Source organism: Prosopis cineraria, unplaced genomic scaffold (assembly GCF_029017545.1).
Source record: "Prosopis cineraria cultivar Desert tree isolate PC_DT_omini unplaced genomic scaffold, ASM2901754v1 PC1455, whole genome shotgun sequence".
Taxonomy (NCBI): domain Eukaryota; kingdom Viridiplantae; phylum Streptophyta; class Magnoliopsida; order Fabales; family Fabaceae; genus Prosopis; species Prosopis cineraria.
In genome coordinates this window covers 14,048-27,734 of record NW_026556780.1, presented here as the reverse complement: position 1 = coordinate 27,734, position 13,687 = coordinate 14,048, and the positions used below count along the sequence as shown (strand labels likewise).

The window sequence follows — 13,687 nt, the reverse complement described above, 5'->3', positions numbered from 1 at the left end:
GATAATCTACAAATAATGTGGTACATTGGATCCATGCAAGAATTTATCTTATATCAATTATAATGAAATGAAAATAAATAGATACCCAATGGGCAATCGAATATGACTGATAATACTAGATATCATAATTATATAGAAACAGATGCAGGATGGAATAAATACCTCATCCTTCTCAGTTATTGACTCATTGCTTTCATGATTAGTTTCAATTAGGCAATTTGTTTGATTTTAGAAAATTTAAAATATATTCAATTTGTATTATAGTTAGCTTGGTTTAGTTTGGCTTATATTGATTTATTTATTTTTAAAAAAAAAGAGTCATTATTTTGCATTTTCTTATCATTTATTCTTTCATAATAAAATAGATAATTAGGAATAAAGAAGTTTAAACCACTGAAATTTAAATTATATATATTGAATTTGAATCATTAAAATCCATTTCCTTTGAAATATAGTAGGGAATTTTCTTCCATCTCATTTCATCTCATTTATAAAAAAATAATTAAAAATTAATGAAACATATAAAATAAGGCCAAACCACATAAAAGAGTACTGGCAAGAAGTATCAACTAATTAATACAAAGTGTCTCTATTGATGATTCATTTCATGGCAGTGATCCTTATATGTGAAAATGACACAAGTAAGGCCATGTGTGAAGCTACTACTGTGTTCCAAGTCATTTGCACATCACATCATGTTTTAACATAACTTTCACGAAGTTTCTTCATCTTCTCAAAGTCTGCCAACCATGAACCACCACAACCAAATCCATCCATAAACTTCAACTTTCTACCAATCACACCTATTTTCACACCCACATACACAGAGATATATATATATATATATATATATGTATGTATTTATCTTTCCTCTCCACTCAATACATCATCCTCCAAAAATGGGTCTTATTGCTGATCATATTGCTTATGATGTGGCCATCATTGTTCTCTCCATATTTCTCTTGGTTCTCGCCATCGTCCTCTTCTTCACATGCAGGAAGAAACCAGTTCAATCTGATATTGAAAAGGATCAAGAGGAAGAAGAAGATAATGAAGAAGAACAACAAAAAGCAGTGCCCCTGTGAAGATCTGTGGGCGTGCATATACATTAATGGATATTGATGCTGCAACTGATGGATTCAACCAAAGGAGAATCATGGCCAAAGATCTCACAGGAACTTATATGCTGGTGTGTTACAAAATGGAGAGCTTGTGGCTGTCAAGCGGATTCATCCTCTTCTTGTTCTCAGAAATGCAGGATTGAGTGGCTTCTCTTCAGTTCTCAAATGCCTCTCTTCAGCTCAACATCCTAACATAGTTTCCATTATTGGCTTCTCAGAAGCACCAGGTAAAAAAATGGATGTGACATATAATGAATTAGGCTTTTTAATTATCTTGAGGGAAATTCTGGCTATATATCTATATCAGTTGGGATCATTTAGATTTTAAACTTTTTATCCATAGGAGTTACATACAACCTCATTTTATCAATTGCCATGTGAAATATTATTATTCTTGGTTTGTGTGTATGAATAACAAATCTATCTGAGAGGTGTTATCTCCATTAACAGACACAATAAGAAAGACAAAAGGTTGCAATTGAGGAGGGTAGTTGCGAGTAAATCAGAACTGATTAGGATTAATTAATCGTTTGCATGATTTTCTCAGCTTTTTATGTGTTTTATTGTTCCGAAAATTGATTGTTTGTAAATATTTGAGTGGAATTTTGATTTTTTTGGTTATGGTGTTTTTTTCGTAGAATTTGGACAATAATATTGTTTGATTCCCCGTTTCTTTTTATTAGTTATGACTCGTTTTATATACAAAAAAAAGAAGAAGAAATTAAGAAATGAAACCAAGAAACATAGAAACAAATAATTTAAAGATAAAAATAGTTATTGTATCCTTATTTAACAAAAATAAATAAATACAAACAATTGAGTAATAATTACAAGGACATGCTGGATAATAAAAAGCAAGAACCTCCTATTTTTTTTGATATACTAGACTTAAAGTTCTAAATGTATATCAAAATTATTGATACATATTATTGAAGGAGATCACTAACTACTATTCATATTGTAATACCCCACCAGGTGAAAGAATCATAGTGATGGAATTTGTAGGCACGTTGAGCTTAGAATTCTATCTGCATCAAAACCCAGATGGGAATTCACTCTTAGATTGGAACCAAAGGTTCAAAATTGCAGCAGAAGCAGCAAGAGGACTTCACTATCTTCATGAAATTGCTTCACCAAACATAGTTCATGGCTGTGTCAAGTCCTCAAACATCCTAATAGACATAAACTTCAGTGCTAGGGTTTCTGACTATGGCCTCAACTTTCTTGCACCCCAAGAAAAGAGAGCCCTAGTAGGGTATGTGGATGAAGAGTATTGGATCAGTACTGATAACAACAACAACAATAATGGAATTTAGAGGAGGAGGTAGTTGCAAAGAGAGTGATGTTTATGGATTTGTGTGTTTTTATTGAGCTTTTGAGTGGAAGAGGTTGTGAAGAAGGTTGTTAGTGAAGTGGGCATTGCCTTTGATTAAAGATTGAGGTACAGTGAAGTTTTAGACGCTAGATTGGTGATTCCTTCAGAGATTAAGCCTTTGGTTAGGTTAGCCAAAGTTGCTCTGCTTGTGTTGGTAATTCAAGAAAATGTAGGCCCTCCATTGCTCAAGTCTCAACCATTTTGAACCATTTAGAGAGAGAAACATGCCTCATGACATCGCAAAATTAGAGGTTACGATTGTCTGACCTTGCTCAAATCTAGAGTAGTCGAAGATATCAAATATTAGAGATTACAGTTTAAACTTATCTATAGGTACTTGACCTATCCTGTTATGTTTGAATTGAGTATGTTTTATTTACATTTTCAAATTTCAAATGTAATTAGACTAAGAAGAGGTTGCTGCTATCAATTTGGAGTAATGAAAATGAAATAGGATTCTCATATCTCTTTTGTCTCTTGAGGTTTAAGCCTTTTATTAAGTATCATTTGCTCAAAAATTATATTTTGTCAATATGATTTTATTCATTTTTATTAATTTGATTCTTACACTTAAAAAATTTAAATTAAGTCCTGGAAATTTATAAAATTTTTATTTTAGTTTCTATGGTTAGAATTTTGCAAGTTAAATTTTTTTATAGTATAATAAATTGTATTATTTGTAACAAATAATGTGTGTGTGTGTAATTACTTAAAATTAACTCCTATATATCCGAGAATATTGAAATAAAAATTTTTTACTAAATAAAACGAAGTTAGTAATGATTATATTTAAATTAAAGCCACATAATTAAATAAATGTATGCTACAAGGATCAATGGTCAAAATTTAGTAAAGTAAAACTGCATAAACACTGTAAGTTTAACTTTTTATTATTAAATGATATAAATTATTTAATAATTTTACGATCTTTGAATCATTTGGACACATATGTTCCCTCTCCAAAATTTAAAAAAATAAAAAAAAAGTTAATGTTATATTTTGCTCTCCAAATATTATTTGTATTATAAAATACTTTAATTTCTCTTGAATACAAACCTTATAAAAAAAAGGTCCTCATAAAGTTTCAACAAGTTTCTATATACAAGATTCTTATTTTGTAATAAAAACAAGTGCATAATATGTGAAATATTTTAACCAGGGTTGAAAGAAAAAGAGGTTTTGCAAGATTAAAAGATTCAAAAAAAAATAAAACAAGAAAAAAAAAAGTTAAGAGCGTTGCATTAATTGAAAATGGTGAGAGGCATTTTCAAAGGTGACAGTTTGAGAGATTAGAAAAACATGTTTGTGAGTGGAATGTTGAAATTGATAGGTGGGACGGTGCCTTCATTATAGAGATTGTGAGATCTCATCAATCCTTTTGTTTCCTGTGGGAGGTAAGTGGGGACTCTTTTTGAAATGAAAGCAAAGCCATCCTGTACATGGCACGAAATTTAAGAAATAAGTCACATCGTTTTGTAATAGGGTTAAAATATAATTCACTTTTTAAAGTTCAGTATTTGAAATTATAAATTTATTTTTTTATAATATCATCTTTTAAATTTTAAAAAGTGATATAATGATATTCTTACTTTTATAAAAATTAATTTTAATTACAATTAATCAGAAAATTACATAAAAGAATTTTAAAATTTCAAAAAAAAAATGACCAATAAACTTATAAAAAATAACTTAAAAATATATACAAAGATCCAGAAACAATTAAAGAAAAGAACCAATACAATTTTATCATACTTTTTTTATAATTTTTAGATCTTTTTTTATAATTTTTAATTAATTAACTAGTAAAGTTATATAACTTTTACTAATGATAGAGGTAAGATCGCTTCATTTTGAAATGTTAAAGAGAATGTGATATTAAAATTAAATTTTAAATTTCAAACACTTTGAACTTATAGTTTATGAGTTAATTTATTGCCAACTAACCCTTTATAATATGCTACTATAATATGAATGTCAATTTATACTTTATGTTAATAAATAGTTAAGAATTTTAAAAATTATATTGCTATTTTTAAAATAAATAAGTGCTCATGTTTTCTAACATTGCAATTTGAACTTCTTTATGTTAGGAGCGTGCATGAGATTTGTTACTTCCCCTGACAAAAATATCTGTTATATTAAGACTATTAGGTTATTTCTTCATCTAACATGGATTATATGGCTTTAAGAAGTATATTAATGCAAATTTTAATTTATGATGTTTGGTGAGTGATTTCAATTTTCAAGGTTCTTGGTTGATCATTTTGTACGTTTTGGTCAAATATCTATCAACTATACATCCATTGAACTTGGGCCCCATTTTAAATTATGACATAAGTTTTCTTTTTCATTTAGCATGCAAATCGATCTGTGTATTTTTGTAAAATCTATTAAAGGATTTAAACTATTTTTTTTCTCACTTCTCATCTCACTCTTGTTATATAAATAATGAAATTGGTCTCATGTAACGATATATGTGATCTTTCTTGTACCCCTTTTTCTATGGGGCATAGCGCATGGGCGGCGCGACATGGAAGATATAGAGGGGAATGCACCCCTAGGACTTAGGAAAAATACAAGGAGTATGTATATGTTCTAATATCTTGCATCTCTTAATTAACTTTAAATGTGTTTGAGTTTCAAAAAATTTATATTCTCTTGAAGTTAAGAATTATATCACCAGTTGTTAGAGCAACAGAAAAAAAAAAAAGTATTTTTTATTATGAAATTTGTAAAAAAAAATCAACTATGGAATATATGAAAAATTCATTAATGAATAATTATCGAGTGATTTATATTGAAAATAATATTTTCTTTAACATTAATAATAAAATGATTGCTCCACAATTTCATAACTAGAAACCACTCAAGGTATAATATTTTTTTAAATTATTTTTAAGTTAATAATTTTAAAACTATTACACCTCATGATCCAGGATTGTGACACCGCCACATGCATAGTGCCTAATAAGTTCAAGGATCAAACTTGGAATCTAGTACCACAACGATGTGTCTAGTGCCACTAGATCTAAGAGTTGTTGGCAAATTCTTAATTCCTCAATCTACTATTTCTCTCTCTTTTATTATAGAGATATCAAAAGACAATTTATAATTAACCATAAACAAAATCACTTTTTTAATTTCATTTACTTTTGTATATATTCCACTTCATTCTATATAGGTACCAAACTAGCTCTAAGATACTCAAACATTGAAGTGAGTTGAATTTTAAATTTTAAGGATTCATTAGAATTATATCTTGAATAAGCACTTTACATTATTACTTTTAATAACAAATGTCAAAGTTTGAGCAATGGGACATTCTCCGATATCATGAATAGCCCTTAAAAACTTAACTCGTTTTTTAAAAAAATAAATTTATACCTTAAAAAAATTAGTAGAGTCTAATGAAATTTAAAATATGGCTCCATAAGGTGCAGTATACGTAGAGCTAAAACTATGGACCATATGTGTTGACTTCGACTGACCTGAATAAAGGTCGGCTTAGAAACAAATTTGATTCAAATGAAAATAGCTTTTTCTTGGTTGGAATCAAATAATCTCATGAATCAAATTGACTAATCCTAATGAGTTAGGATGTTCTATTTATCCCATCTTATTTTTTAAAAAAATTTTAAAAATGAAGAATGAAAAATGGGAGGGAGTTTTGGCACTGCAATTCTATAAGACAAGCAAAAATAAATATCATAAATTTATAATATATATTTTTCAGTCACAGAATATTATATTAAAATTTATCATTTAGGTATAATTTAATAATTTATCTAGAATTCATGCAAAAATAAATAAATAAATTGATAGGTTGATCCATTTAATTTACTAACCTATCGGGATTGGATTAAATTAAAATTTTTTAATTTATATAAAAATAAATTAAACTCAGTTCAATTTATACTTTCTCCACTTTTATTTGTCAATTAGAACCCTTTATTAATGATTTATCACCTTTAAATACACACATTGCATTAGATTTGAAAATTTGTCTAAGTTTCTAAATTTAGTTCATTAGAGGTATTTTAGTTCAAAAAATGAACTTTTGAGAAAATGTACAAGAAAAATTGACAAAGTCCATGTTATGTTCAATTGATGAGTGGTGAAATTAGATTTTTAAAATTCATTTTAGCTTGGTTGTAACTAAATAAAAAGTCAACACTTTCTTAAATATTTTAGTTTGACTTAGTTTTCGGTTCGCCTATTTAAAACATTTAAAATTAAAATACAAACCCAATTTAAAAGACTTATTTTTACGTAACCTTCAAGCCAAGCTGAACTTTAAGTAAATTCAGGCTTGAGCCGTGAAAAAATTCTTATGTGAGTTTCAAGTCGAATTTAGACTTTTAATTTATCATACAGACTTAGGCTTATTTTATCAAAACTTAGTTCAGTCTAGCCTATTTCACTCCTAATCTGTAAAAGTTAAATAATTATTTTTTAAGAGAAAAAGTACATCATGCCATTCAACTTGACCTATGTAGAAATTATCCCACGAATTGAATAAATATAATTATTGTTTTTTGGCTATATATCCCGATACCGGAGAGCTGGTTGGCATTTATATGAAAGTGACTACTTAAGTCACCATCCATGTGACATAACACAAATTCTAAAGGCAGTCAAGTTGGCTTAGAATATTAATTATTTAAACTTTCAAATCATTTGAACAGTTGATAAACTATGCTTCTTCAGTTCCCATATAAAACAATTTAAACTATTTCCCTTAAATATAAAAAAACATAGTTAATTTATTAAATATATTTTTATAATAAAAAAATTAAATTTAATCTTATTAAAATATAAAAGAAAGAAATACTCCCTATTCAAAAATATAAAATATTTTTATTAAATTTCACCCTCAATAAAATAATATTTATTTTTAAACTAATCATATCTTTTCATATTTATTCCTATTCATCTAAAAAAAATATAAAGTAATATATTCAATAAAGACACTTTTAAAAAAATAATAATTACACCTTAAAAGACTCAAAATGTCTTATATTTTTTAACATATAACTTAAAAAAATATTTTTATTTTTGAGTGGAGGGATTATATGATAAGTTATAAAATTAAATTTATAATAAAAAAATTAAAAAAATGATTATAATTAACATTATATATGCCTTATAATAAGAACCATGCAACCCAAAAAACGTGAGAAACAAATAAACTTTTCTTGACAATTGGCATAGTAGTGAGAGAATGTTTAAAATAATTTATACAATTAAACTTTTATTGACAATTGGCATAGCTAGCCCAAGGCGGCCAAAATGATTTTTTATTATCATCTGAATAAATTGGTGTTTTAAATAAGAAAATAAAATATTAGAATGAAATATATTAGATGTGTGTAATATTGTGTTAATCTTGATAATTAATCATGTACGACTGGAGAAATAGACAGATCCATAACTCCCAAAAAAAGCCATCTAATTCAATAAATACATTAATAAATGAGTAAACTATTTATTCAATTTAAATTTAAAATAAAGTTTAAAGAAAGAAGAACATAAGTAGATTTATAGAAACATTTATTTTTTATTCTATAACTGATTGTTAAGAAGGACATATAAAATTAATTAAATAAACATAAAATATTGATAGGTTTAATCAAATATAATCAAAAATCAATGCCTATTTATCTCTAGAATATGCACTGATTAAGGGTAAAATGGTCACTAAAAATTGATTTTTATGGGAAATTATTTCATTCTTGAAATGGTAAAGGGGAAGGGAGATTTCATTAACACAGTAAAATTCCACCTTTATTTAAACAAACATTCAACTATTACAAGATGTGATTTTTTTTTCTTCATAACAAAATTTTCATTGCACTAAACTGCCGTTAGGGAACGTTATCATTTTCATTATTATCATTTATCAATATTAATATATGTGATAAATTTATATAAAAAAAAAAGCCGCATTTTTTATAATCCATTGATTATGCAGCTCATTTCAGACTCCAAGTAATTCACAATGCTCATTATCTACTTTCTTTAATTTTTTTATGAAAAATAATAATAAAATACCCTCAAATTATATAAATGACAATCTAGTCTCTCGAAGTGTCATAATTTTGCTGAAGTCTTTAGGGACTTCTATGTTAATAAATTTTAAAGTAAAAAGATCATTTTATCCTTATTAAAAATAACAAGTCTCAATCACAATTTTTGCTTAAGAAATAATAACTTTTATTTTGTGAATTGTAAGAGTTAAATGAGAAACTAGAACCTACCAATTATAATTTCTGTTATTAAAAAACAAGCTCTAATCATAACTTTTGCTTAAAAAATAATAATTTTTTATATAAATTGTAAAAGTTGAACAAAAAATCACAATTTCTTAAATGTAATTTTTATTATTAAAAATAAGTTTTTAAAATAACAATCCTCAATCACAATTTTTATTTAAAGAATAATAACTTTTATTCAAAGAATCACAAAAATTAAATAAAAAATCACAACTTGTCAATAAGGCTAATATGGTCTTTTAACTTTAAAATTTATTGGCACAAAAGTTCTTAGAAACATCAGTGAAATTATAATATTTTAAAGAATTAGATTGTTATTTATATAATTTAAGAGGATTTTATTTTCATTTTTTCATTTTTTATGTATGAAAATAAAATCAAGTTTCATTATAATTATGGTTATAAATTTTATTGGACAAAATAAATAAATAAATAACTTTTTATATAATAATAATAGTAAATATCCTAACCCTACTATTCAATTAATTTTGTGGAAAGTTCATTTAAAATGAATTTCAATGTCCCATGTTACTATCTTTTTCTGGCACCCTATGCCAAACAATCTATTTATGTCTACTTTTTATTTGATTGTAAATGTTGTTTGTACCTTTATATTTTTTTTTATATTCTGCATAGGTTTTCTATTACAAAAATTAATCCTATTTAAGGTATAATTGAATATTAAATGTCAATATAATATTGCTTTGATAATTATTTTACTTGGATTATATCTGTATTTTCTCTAACAAAATGGAAATTAAAAACAAAAAAGATTTCAAGTGAAACTTACTTTTCATGATGAATTTTTGAAGAAAAATTGACCCAACCCAAGAGGGTGTGGGTTGGCTAGTTGTCAATTCAAATTGCATGATGATATACGGATTGGGCTGAAGAATATATTGACAGTGTTGGGCCCCAAAATCCATGCTATTTACTATTTATTAGTGCCCGTCTTCCCATTGAAGCTCCCCTATCCTATCAAGTTATATTTTCGTCCATAAAAAGTTTGTTAATTTTTAAAAAACAAATTAATTCACCGTGAAATGATGAAATCATATTTTATTATGGTAATCCACTCAAAAAAATTGAAAATTATGAAGCAAATAATTATAGATAAATCAAAATTCCAAATAATAACTTCTCTTCGATCCATTTAGGTGAGTTTAGAAGCAAGGTTAGCCTTCATTCTTTTTTTTTATGGGAAAATAATAATCAAGGGCCTTTAAATGAAATTTATATCAATTAAGGACTAATAATTGTCAAATTTTAAATGGGTACTTGTCGATTCAAATTTGTGTTTTATTAAAAAAATATTCATTCGAATTTTAACAATAACTCATTTTAAAATAATAGTAGTTCATTCAAACTTATTTTTCATTTGGATTTTAACAACAACTGATCTTTGACTAATATAAATTTCATAGCGGTCTTTGATTGCTATTTTCCTTTTTTATTATTATTGGGTAATATCTATTACAATAATCTAATTATTATATATTATTTTTATTCCTTTTCTTTGTTTTATTTTGGAATTTGCTCACTAAATCATTTTCTCAAAATTATTTTATTGTATATACTAACGAGAACAAAGTTGGGCTTTAACAAGACAGCAAGAGCATAAAGTTGGAGTAACAAAGATGAGAATGTTGAGATAGATGTATGGATATACATATAAAGACAAAATTCAAAATAGAGCCGGGAATAAGGGCCGGGCCTGGAGGGCCGGGCCTGAAAGCCCTGTTTAAATAAGGGTTCGGGCTTTGAAAATAATTTTTTTTTAAAGTAATCGGGCTTGAGGGCTTGGCCCTGATAAGCCCTGTAAAATAGGGCTCGGGCCCGGGCTGCCCTTCAAGCCCTATTATATTATTTTTATTATTATTTTTTTAGTAAAACATGTGTTTGAAATCAATGACCTGCTCACCTGATCCTACACACATTATATTATTATTAATTTAATTTATTCTAAAATTAATTTAATCTAATTTAATAAATATCAATGTATAGTATAAAATTTATGATATTTTTATTTTTCTATAATTATTATGTTTGTATATTTATAAAAAAATGAACTATTTTTTAAATGAAGATTTAAATTTTATTACTAGACTTCTAATGTATGTTATTTAATTTTTAAAAAATTATGATGATTTTAATTTTTTTAATTTTAAAATATTTTAATTTATTTATAATATTTAATTTTATTTTAATTTTTTTATTTTTAAGAAAGGGCTTACGGGCCTGGCCCTGAGCCCTGAGTATAAGGGCCGGGCTTGAGAAATGGGGGTCAAAATGGGAAACCGGGCTTTAGGGCTCAGGCCCTAAAGGGCCGAGCCCATAAGGGCCGAGCCCTTAAGGGCCGGGCCCGCCCGTATTCCCAGCTCTAATTCAAAATGAGCAAATACAGAAAAAAATGAGTATGGCACCTATTGAAAAAAACATTGGTAGAAAATCATTTGAGATGATTCGAACATATACAAAGAAGACCATGGGAGACACTTGTGAGAAGAGTAGAACAGATAATTTTGAGTCCTGTCAAGAAGGGTAGAGGAAGACCAAAGAAAAAACTTTTAGAGGTTGTTGAGTGAGACATTTTAATTAATAATATTTTTAAAAACTTAATAAATGACACAGCATAATGACATTATATAATCTATGTAGCCAACCCCATATGTGGGATAAGGCTTGTTGTTGTTGTTATTGTTGTATAATAACGAGAACAACAATTGAAAGTTAATGTAGGAAGTTTGAGTAACATAGACGGACTATTTTATTGTCATATATTGAGGATTATACACACAAAAAATATTATGGAATTGCCTTTCATATATATAATGAACAGGTGGATAAGGAAAGTAAGATGTGGGGCTGTGTGTGATATTTTGGTGTTTGATGCTTATAAGAAATATACAATGGAATTTTCTATTGTGCATCAAGAAAGACTGAGACACTTAACCTATGTTTTCTATTGTGTGTTGAACAAGGCATTCATTTTATGAGGAGGAAAAAGAAAAAGAGAAAAGGCTAATAAAGAGTTAAGATGAGAGGCTAAATAAAAAATAAAAACAATAAAACATTATCAAAAGCTTGAAGAAATGACATTTTTTTATTATTTTTAATTGACATCTTCTCCCATATATTAAATAAATGAGCTAGTTGTTAATGGCTAGTTGTCCAAATGGTAACGTTACTTCCCCTTCTTAGAAGAAATCTTAAGTTTAAACTCAACATTGATATATTTATATACATTTGTCTCTCTTTTCTATGTGAAAATGTTAGGTTAGGAGTAAACTTTTGAATAAATAAATAAATATATATATATATATATATATGAGCTAGTTAATAGTATTGTTAAATGACAAAAAATAAAGGTTTTTGATGACTTCCAATATTTTAATGAATTTAATGGAGTTTTAATACAATTGAACATCATGTTGTGGAATTAATTAGCAAATATGTGATTAATTGCATAATTATTTGTGAGATTGGAGGTGAATAAAATTCAAGACAATTGTAGAAGTTATTAGATCAATTATAGCATTAAATTTGGATTTTATTCATATAGAGAGGCCCAACTTATGGGCCAAAAGTTGACAATTTCAAAGCTCACAACAATTAAATTTTGCCCAGTGATGTTGCAATACTAATTTCAGATGTCGCAACATTAGACCAATTTCAACAAAACACATAGCTTCACTTAAAATCATGTTTTAAGGGGTTTTTGGCTATCATTTTCATTCCAATTCATTTTCAACCAACAACTGCACGTCCAAAAAGCATTCTATGGTGGAGAAAGAGTTGGAGAAGTTTGGGGAACACTTAGGTCTTGCAATTTTTGACAAAAATCATCCCTTCTAAGCTTTCTTCTTCCTTTTCTCTACATTTTGATGTATTTTTTGTTGAATATTGTTGATTTGTTTGTTTTAATGGCTATTAGTGGCTGAATCTACTTGACCTAGAGTAATTATTAGAGCTTGTTTTTACCCATTGGTTATGTTTAATGTTGATTTTGGTTGCTCAATCTTGCATTTAATTGTTAAGGTGAATAGGTGGAGAAGAATAGGGTATTGTTATAGAACCTGTGCCATGTATCAAAGCAAGGTCAAGTAGATAAAACTTCATTATAAAACTTCTTGAGTCTCTCACAACTTGTCAATGATAATTCTATTGCTATTGAGTTTTATAATGAAGGCTATGTTGTGGAGGACAAGGCAACGGCTCAAGTATCACGATGAGAAATGCCACGTCGAGGGCTGAGTCCACTAGCAAGTGAAGAGCACAAGATATCACAAGCTCACTTGAGTCACATCTTGGAGAATTTAATCTCTAATTGACCGAAGTTAATTATTATATGGTATGTGGTTACAGAAAGCCAACAAGTATTATGAGTTGTGATTTTAGCCCTAGGATTGAGTTCAGAGTAAAGTTGGGCCACCCGAATGTCAGAAGGTGAGAAAAATGAAGAAGAATGGCTTTGTGCCACATGTCGTGGCACGTGCATGGTATGCTACAACGCATAAGTCATCAGGGCATGAAGCAAGCCTCTCTTTACTACATGATAGAGCGCATGGTATATGCACCGTGATGCACGGGCAAAATTTTACAGAAATAACTCTACATCAGAGTTTGAAAAATAGAAGGGAGAAAGGAGAAAAATGAAGAAAAATGTGAGGAGCTCCAATAGGGCTTAAAGGATTGAAGCATTGAGAGTTTTTGGGAGCATTTAAACACTAGAGGTAAGTTTTCTAAGTATTCATCTTCCTTCCTCTCCCACTTTTCTTGAATTTGAAAATTAAGGTTTAGTTGAGAATCATATTTTCGGTCTACAGAGATTATAAGTCTAAACTCATTGACTTAAATAGAATTAATAAAAGTTGTTTAGATTATTTAAACATAGCATTTATGGCTCTATGCATTTTTGG

At 27.7% G+C, this 13,687-nt stretch overlaps 1 pseudogene; it reads left to right on the top strand.

The window, feature by feature from the left end:
• The first annotated feature begins 812 nt into the window (after window positions 1–812).
• On the top strand, window positions 813–2,923 carry LOC129300154 (serine/threonine-protein kinase-like protein ACR4; annotated as a pseudogene).
• Window positions 2,924–13,687: the final 10,764 nt, after the last annotated feature.